The sequence below is a fragment of the Pristiophorus japonicus genome, unplaced genomic scaffold (assembly GCF_044704955.1).
Source record: "Pristiophorus japonicus isolate sPriJap1 unplaced genomic scaffold, sPriJap1.hap1 HAP1_SCAFFOLD_35, whole genome shotgun sequence".
Classification (NCBI taxonomy): Eukaryota; Metazoa; Chordata; class Chondrichthyes; family Pristiophoridae; genus Pristiophorus; species Pristiophorus japonicus.
The window spans coordinates 8,068,952-8,079,253 of NW_027253324.1; positions in this window are offsets into that span (position 1 = coordinate 8,068,952).

Below are 10,302 nucleotides of genomic sequence, written 5' to 3' on the forward strand. Positions count from 1 at the left end.
TACATACTGACCTGGACAGTACAATATACACTGAGCTGGAGAGTACAATAAATACTGACCTGGAGAGTACAATAAATACTGACCTGGAGAGCACAATAAATACTGACCTGGAGAGTACAATAAATATTGACCAGGTAGTACAAAAAATAGTGACCTGGAGAGGGCAATAAATACTGTCCTGGAAAGAGCAATAAATATTGACCTTGAGAGTGCAATATATACTGACATGGAGAGTAAAATAAATAATGACCTGGAGAGGACAATAAATACTGACCTGGAGAGTACAATAAATACTGACCTGGAGAGAGTAATAAATACTGACCTGGAGAGTGTAATAAATACAGACCTGGAGAGTACAATAAATACTGACCTGGAGAGTACAATAAATACTGACCTGGAGAGGACAATAAATACGGAACTGGAGAGGGTAATAAATACTGACCTGTAGAGTACAATAAATACTGACCTGGAGAGTACAATAACTCCTGATCTGAAGATTACAATAAATACTGACCTGGAGAGAACAATAAATTGTGACCTGGAGAGGGTAATAAATACTGACCTGGAGAGTACAATAAATCCTTATCTGAAGAGTACAATAAATACTGACCTGTAGAGTACAATAAATACTGACCAGGAGAGGGCAATAAATACTGACCTGGAGAGTACAATAAAAAGTGACCTGGAGAGTACAATAAATACTGACCAGGAGAGTACAATAAATACTGACCTGGAGAGCACAATAAATACTGACCTGGAGTGTACAATAAATAGTGACCTGGAGAGTACAATAAATATTGACCTGGACAGTACAATAAATACTGACCTGGAGAGGGTAATAAATACTGACCTGGAGAGCGTAATAAATATAGACCTGGAGAGTACAATAAATACTGACCTGGAGAGTACAATACATACTGACCTGAACAGTACAATATACACTGAGCTGGAGAGTACAATAAATACTGACCTGGAGAGTACAATAAATACTGACCTGGAGAGCACAATAAATACTGACATGGAGAGTACAATAAATATTGACCAGGTAGTACAAAAAATAGTGACCTGGAGAGGGCAATAAATACTGACCTGGAAAGAGCAATAAATATTGACCTTGAGAGTGCAATATATACTGACCTGGAGAGTAAAATAAATAATGACCTGGAGAGGACAATAAATACTGACCTGGAGAGTACAATAAATACTGACCTGGAGAGAGTAATAAATACTGACCTGGAGAGTGTAATAAATACAGACCTGGAGAGTACAATAAATACTGACCTGGAGAGTACAATAAATACTGACCTGGAGAGGACAATAAATACGGAACTGGAGAGGGTAATAAATACTGACCTGTAGCGTACAATAAATACTGACCTGGAGAGTACAATAAATCCTGATCTGAAGATTACAATAAATACTGACCTGGAGAGAACAATAAATTGTGACCTGGAGAGGGTAATAAATACTGACCTGGAGAGTACAATAAATCCTTATCTGAAGAGTACAATAAATACTGACCTGTAGAGTACAATAAATACTGACCAGGAGAGGGCAATAAATACTGACCTGGAGAGTACAATAAATAGTGACCTGGAGAGGACAATAAATTCGGACCTGGAGAGTGCAAAAAATACTGACCTGTAGAGTACAATAAATACTGACCTTGAGAGTACAATAAATACTGACCTGAAGAGCACAAGAAATACTGAACTGGAAAGTACAATAAATACTGACCTGGAGTGGGTAATAAATACTGACCTGGTGAGTACAATAAATACAAACCTGTAGAGTACAAAGAATAGTGACCTGGAGAGTGCAGTAAATGCTGACCTGGAGGCTGCAATAAATACTGTCCTGGAGAGTACAATATATACTGATCTGAAGAGTACAATAAATACTGACCTGGACAGAACAATAAATTGTGACTTGGGAGGGTAATAAATAGTTACCATGAGAGCGCAATAAACACTGACCTGGAAAGTACAATGAACTCTGATCTGGAGATTACAATAAATACTGACCTGGAGAATACAATAAATACTGACCTTGAGAGTACTATAAATACTGACCTGAAGAGCACAAGAAATACTGAATTGGAGAGCACAATAAATACTGACCTGGAGTGTACAATAAATAGTGACCTGGAGAGTACAATAAATATTGACCTGGACAGTACAATAAAAACTGACCTGGAGAGGGTAATAAATACTGACCTTGACAGCGTAATAAATACAGACCTGGAGAGTACAATCAATACTGACCTGGAGAGTACAATACGTACTGACCTGGACAGTACAATAAACACTGAGCTGGAGAGTATAATAAATAATGACCTGGAGAGTACAATAAATACTGATCTGAAGAGTACAATAAATACTGACCTGGAGAGTACAATAAATACTGACCTGGAGAGTACAATAAAAATTGACCGGGAATGTACAATAAATAATGACCTGGAGAGTACAATAAATACGAACCTGGAGAGTACAATAAATACTGACCTGTAGAGTACAATAAATACTGACCAGGAGAGGGCAATAAATACTGACCTGGAGAGTACAATAAATACTGAATTGGAGACACAATAAATACGGACCTGGAGAGAGCAAAAAAATACTGACCTGGAGAGTACAATAAATACTGACCTGGAGAGTACAATAACTACTGACCTGGAGAGCACAAGAAATACTGACCTGGAAAGTACAATAAATACTGACCTGGAGTGGGTAATAAATACTGACCTGGAGATTACAATAAATACTGACCTGAAGAATACAATAAATACTGAACTGGTGAGTACAATAAATACTGACCTGGACAGGGCAATAAATACTGACCTGGAGAGGGCAATAAATATTGGACTTGAGAGTGCAATTTATGCTGACCTGGAGAGTACAATAAATACTGACCTGAGGAGTACAATGAACCTTGACCTTGAGAGTACAATAAATTTTGACCTGGAAAGTACTATGAACTCTGACCTGGAGAGTAGAATAAATACTGACCAGGAGAGTACAATAAATACTGACCTGGAGAGCACAATAAGTACTGACCTGGAGTGTACAATAAATAGTGACCTGGAAAGTACAATAAATATTGACCTGGACAGTACAATAAATACTGATATGGAGAGGGTAATAAATACTGACCTGGAGAGTACATTACATACTGACCTGCATTGTATAATAAATAATGACCTGGAGAGTACAATAAATACTAATCTGCAGAGTACAATAAATACTGACCTGGAGAGTACAATAAATACGGACCTGGAGAGTGCAATATATACTGACCTGGAGAGTACAATAAATACTTACCTGGAGAGTACAATAAATACTGACCTGGAGAGCACAATAAATACTGACCGGGAGAGGGCAATAAATACTGACCTGGATAGTACAATAAATACTGACCTCGAGAGTACAATAAATACTGACCTGGTGAGTACAATAAATACTGACCTGGAGAGTACATTATACATCGACCGGGAGAGTACAATAAATACTGACCTGGAGAAGGCAAAAAATACTGCTCTGGAGAGTGCAATAAATACTGACCTGGAGAGTACAGTAAATACTGACCTGGAGAGTACAATAAATATTGACCTGGTGAGTACAATAAATACTGACCTGGGGAGTACAATAAATACTGACCTGGAGAGGGTAATAAATACTGACCTGTAGAGTACTATAAATACTGACCTGGAGATTACAATAAATACTGACCTGGAGAGTACAATAAATAGTGACCTGGAGAGGGCAATAAATACTGACCTGGAGAGAGCAATACATATTGACCTTGAGAGTGCAATATATACTGACCTGCAGAGTACAATAAATACTGACCTGGAGAGTACAATAAATACTGACCTGGAGAGTACAATAAATACTGACCTGGAGAGAGTAATAAATACTGACCTGGAGAGGATAATAAATACTGACCTGGAGAGGAAAATAAATACGGACCTGGAGAGGGTAATAAATACTCACCTGGAGCGTACAATAAATACTGACCTAGAGAGTACAATAAATCCTGATCTGAAGAGTACAATAAATACTGACCTGGAGAGGACAATACATACTGACATGGACAGTACAATAAAATTGAGCTGGAGTGTATAATAAATACTGACCTGGAGAGTACAGTAAATACTGACCTGTAGAGTACAATAAATACTGACCTGGATTGTGGAATAAATAATGACCTGGAGAGTACAATAAATACTAATCTTGAGAGTACAATAAATACTGACCTGTAGAGTACAATAAATACTAACTTGGAGAGTGCAATAAATTCTGACCTGGAGAGTACAATAAATACTGACCTGGAGAGTACAATAAATACTGTTCTGGTGATTACAATAAATACTGACCTGGGGAGTACATTATATACTGACCTGGATAGTACAATAAATACTGACCTGGAGAAGGCAATAAATACTGCCCCGGAGAGTGCAATAAATACTGGCCTGGAGAGTACAGTAAATACTGACCTGGAGAGTACAATAAATACTGACCTGGAGAGCACAAGAAATACTGACCTGGAAAGTACAATAAATACTGACCTGGAGTGGGTAATAAATACTGACCTGGAGATTACAATAAATACTGACCTAAAGAATACAATAAATACTGAACTGGAGAGTACAATAAATACTGACCTGGACAGGGCAATAAATACTGACCTGGAGAGGGCAATAAATATTGGACTTGAGAGTGCAATTTATGCTGACCTGGAGAGTACAATAAATACTGACCTGAGGAGTACAATGAACCTTGACCTTGAGAGTACAATAAATTTTGACCTGGAAAGTACTATGAACTCTGACCTGGAGAGTAGAATAAATACTGACCAGGAGAGTACAATAAATACTGACCTGGAGAGCACAATAAGTACTGACCTGGAGTGTACAATAAATAGTGACCTGGAAAGTACAATAAATATTGACCTGGACAGTACAATAAATACTGATATGGAGAGGGTAATAAATACTGACCTGGAGAGGGTAATAAATACAGACCCTGGAGAGTACAATAAATACTGACCTGGAGAGTACATTACATACTGACCTGGACAGTACAATAAACACTGAGCTGGAGAGTATAATAAATACTGACCTGGAGAGTACAATAAATACTGACCTGGAGAGTACATTACATACTGACCTGCATTGTATAATAAATAATGACCTGGAGAGTACAATAAATACTAATCTGCAGAGTACAATAAATACTGACCTGGAGAGTACAATAAATACGGACCTGGAGAGTGCAATATATACTGACCTGGAGAGTACAATAAATACTTACCTGGAGAGTACAATAAATACTGACCTGGAGAGCACAATAAATACTGACCGGGAGAGGGCAATAAATACTGACCTGGAGAGTACAATAAATACTGACCTCGAGAGTACAATAAATACTGACCTGGTGAGTACAATAAATACTGACCTGGAGAGTACATTATACATCGACCGGGAGAGTACAATAAATACTGACCTGGAGAAGGCAAAAAATACTGCTCTGGAGAGTGCAATAAATACTGACCTGGAGAGTACAGTAAATACTGACCTGGAGAGTACAATAAATATTGACCTGGTGAGTACAATAAATACTGACCTGGGGAGTACAATAAATACTGACCTGGAGAGGGTAATAAATACTGACCTGTAGAGTACTATAAATACTGACCTGGAGATTACAATAAATACTGACCTGGAGAGTACAATAAATAGTGACCTGGAGAGGGCAATAAATACTGACCTGGAGAGAGCAATACATATTGACCTTGAGAGTGCAATATATACTGACCTGCAGAGTACAATAAATACTGACCTGGAGAGTACAATAAATACTGACCTGGAGAGTACAATAAATACTGACCTGGAGAGAGTAATAAATACTGACCTGGAGAGGGTAATAAATACTGACCTGGAGAGGAAAATAAATACGGACCTGGAGAGGGTAATAAATACTCACCTGGAGCGTACAATAAATACTGACCTAGAGAGTACAATAAATCCTGATCTGAAGAGTACAATAAATACTGACCTGGAGAGGACAATACATACTGACATGGACAGTACAATAAAAATTGAGCTGGAGTGTATAATAAATACTGACCTGGAGAGTACAGTAAATACTGACCTGTAGAGTACAATAAATACTGACCTGGATTGTAGAATAAATAATGACCTGGAGAGTACAATAAATACTAATCTTGAGAGTACAATAAATACTGACCTGTAGAGTACAATAAATACTAACTTGGAGAGTGCAATAAATTCTGACCTGGAGAGTACAATAAATACTGACCTGGAGAGTACAATAAATACTGTTCTGGTGATTACAATAAATACTGACCTGGGGAGTACATTATATACTGACCTGGATAGTACAATAAATACTGACCTGGAGAAGGCAATAAATACTGCCCCGGAGAGTGCAATAAATACTGGCCTGGAGAGTACAGTAAATACTGACCTGGAGAGTACAATAAATATTGACCTGGTGAGTACAATGAATACTGACCTGGGGAGTAGAATAAATACTGACCTGGAGAGAGTAATAAATACTGATTTGGAGAGGGTAATAAATACAGACCTGGAGAGTACAATAAATAATGACCTGGGGAGGACAATAAATACTGACCTGGACAGTGCAATAAACGCTGAGCTGGAGAGTATAATAAATACTGACCTGGAGAGTGCAATAAATACTGACCTGGAGAGTACAATAAATTGTGACCTGGAGAGGGTAATAAATACTGACCTGGAGAGTACAATAAATCCTTATCTGAAGAGTACAATAAATACTGACCTGTAGAGTACAATAAATACTGACCAGGAGAGGGCAATAAATACTGACCTGGAGAGTACAATAAATAGTGACCTGGAGAGGACAATAAATTCGGACCTGGAGAGTGCAAAAAATACTGACCTGTAGAGTACAATAAATACTGACCTTGAGAGTACAATAAATACTGACCTTAGAGCACAAGAAATACTGAACTGGAAAGTACAATAAATACTGACCTGGAGTGGGTAATAAATACTGACCTGGTGAGTACAATAAATACAAACCTGTAGAGTACAAAGAATAGTGACCTGGAGAGTGCAGTAAATGCTGACCTGGAGGCTGCAATAAATACTGTCCTGGAGAGTACAATATATACTGATCTGAAGAGTACAATAAATACTGACCTGGACAGAACAATAAATTGTGACTTGGGAGGGTAATAAATAGTTACCATGAGAGCGCAATAAACACTGACCTGGAAAGTACAATGAACTCTGATCTGGAGATTACAATAAATACTGACCTGGAGAATATAATAAATACTGACCTTGAGAGTACTATAAATACTGACCTGAAGAGCACAAGAAATACTGAATTGGAGAGCACAATAAATACTGACCTGGAGTGTACAATAAATAGTGACCTGGAGAGTACAATAAATATTGACCTGGACAGTACAATAAAAACTGACCTGGAGAGGGTAATAAATACTGACCTTGACAGCGTAATAAATACAGACCTGGAGAGTACAATCAATACTGACCTGGAGAGTACAATACGTACTGACCTGGACAGTACAATAAACACTGAGCTGGAGAGTATAATAAATAATGACCTGGAGAGTACAATAAATACTGATCTGAAGAGTACAATAAATACTGACCTGGAGAGTACAATAAATACTGACCTGGAGAGTACAATAAAAATTGACCGGGAATGTACAATAAATAATGACCTGGAGAGTACAATAAATACGAACCTGGAGAGTACAATAAATACTGACCTGCAGAGTACAATAAATACTGACCAGGAGAGGGCAATAAATACTGACCTGGAGAGTACAATAAATACTGAATTGGAGACACAATAAATACGGACCTGGAGAGAGCAAAAAAATACTGACCTGGAGAGTACAATAAATACTGACCTGGAGAGTACAATAAATACTGACCTGGAGAGCACAAGAAATACTGACCTGGAAAGTACAATAAATACTGACCTGGAGTGGGTAATAAATACTGACCTGGAGATTACAATAAATACTGACCTGAAGAATACAATAAATACTGAACTGGAGAGTACAATAAATACTGACCTGGACAGGGCAATAAATACTGACCTGGAGAGGGCAATAAATATTGGACTTGAGAGTGCAATTTATGCTGACCTGGAGAGTACAATAAATACAAACCTGGAGATTACAATAAATAGTGACCTGGAGAGTTAAATAAATGCTGACCAGGAGACTTAAATAAATACTGACCTGGAGAGTACAATAAATACTGACCTAGAGAGTACAATAAATACTGATCTGAAGAGTACAATAAATACTGACCTGGAGAGAACAATAAATTGTTACCAGGAGAGGGTAATAAATAGTTACCTGGAGAGGGGAATAAATACTGACCTGGAAAGTACAATGAACTCTGACCTGGAGATTACAATAAATACTGACCTGGAGATTACAATAAATACTGACCTGGAGAGTACAATAAATACTGACCTGTGGAGAACAATAAATACTGACCTGGACAGTACAATAAACACTGAGCTGGAGAGAAAAATAAATACTGAGCTCTAGAGTACAATAAGTACTGACCCGGAGAGTACAATAAAAACTGACCTAGAGTGTACAATAAATAATGAACTGGAGAGTACAATAAATACTAACCTGGAGAGTACAGTAAATACTGACCTGGAGAGTAAAATAAATACTGACCTGGAGAGGACAATAAATACGGACCTGGAGAGTGCAATAAATACTGACCTGGAGAGTGCAATATATACTGACCTGGAGAGTACAATAAATACTGACCTGGAGAGGACAATAAATACGGACCTGGAGAGTGCAATAAATACTGACCTGGAGAGTGCAATATATCCTGAACTGGAGAGTACAATAAATACTGACCTGGAGAGTACAATAAATACTGACCTGGAGAGCACAAGAAATACTGACCTCGAGAGTACAATAAATACTGACCTGCAGTGGGCAATAAATACGCACCTGGAGAGGGCAATAAATACTGACCAGGAAAGTACAATGAACTCTGACCTGGAGAGAACAATAAATACTGACCTGGAGAGTACAATAAATAGTGACCTGGATAGTGCAATAAATGCTGACCTGGAGACTGCAATAAATACTGACCTGGAGAGTACAATAAATACTGACCTGGAGAGAACAATAAATTGTGACCTGGAGAGGGTAATAAATACTTATCTGGAGAGGGCAATAAATCCTGACCTGGAAAGTACAATGAACACTGACCTGGAGAGTACAATAAATACTGACCTGGAGTGTACAATAAATACTGACCTGGAGAGTACATTAAATACTGACCTGGAGAGCACAATAAATACTGACCTGGATTGTACAATAAATACTGACCTGGAGAGTACAATAAATACTGATCTGGAGACTACAATAAATACTGACCTGAAGAGTACAATACATACTGTCCTGGAGAGTACAATAAATACTGACCTGGTGTGTACAATAAACACTGACCTGGAGAGTACAATATATATTGACCTGGAGAGGACAATAAATACGGACATGGAGAGTGCAATAAATACTGACCTGGAGAGTACAATATATCCTGACCTGGAGAGTGCAATAAATACTGACCTGGAGAGCACTAGAAATACTGACCTCGATAGTACAATAAATACTGACCTGGAGTGGGTAATAAATACTGACCTGGAGAGGGCAATAAATACTGACCTGGAAAGTACAATGAACTCTGACCTGGAGAGAACAATAAATACTGACCTGGAGAGTACAATAAATAGTAACCTGGATAGTGCAATAAATGCTGACATGGAGACTGCAATAAATACTGACCTGGAGAGTACAATAAACACTGACCTGGAGAGAACAATAAATTGTGACCTGGAGAGGGTAATAAATACTTACCTGGAGAGGGCAATAAATCCTGACCTGGAAAGTACAATGAACACTGACCTGGAGAGTATAATAAATACTGACCTGGAGTGTACAATAAATACAGACCTGGAGAGTCCATTAAATACTGACCTGGAGAGCAAAATAAATACTGACCTGGAGTGTACAATAAATACTGACCTGGAGAGTACAATAAATACTGATCTGGAGACTACAATAAATACTGACCTGAAGAGTACAATACATACTGTCCTGGAGAGTACAATAAATACTGACCTGGAGAGGACAATAAATACTGCCCTAGAGAGGGCAATAAATACTGACTTGGAGAGTACAATAATTACTGATCTGGAGACTACAATAAATACTGAC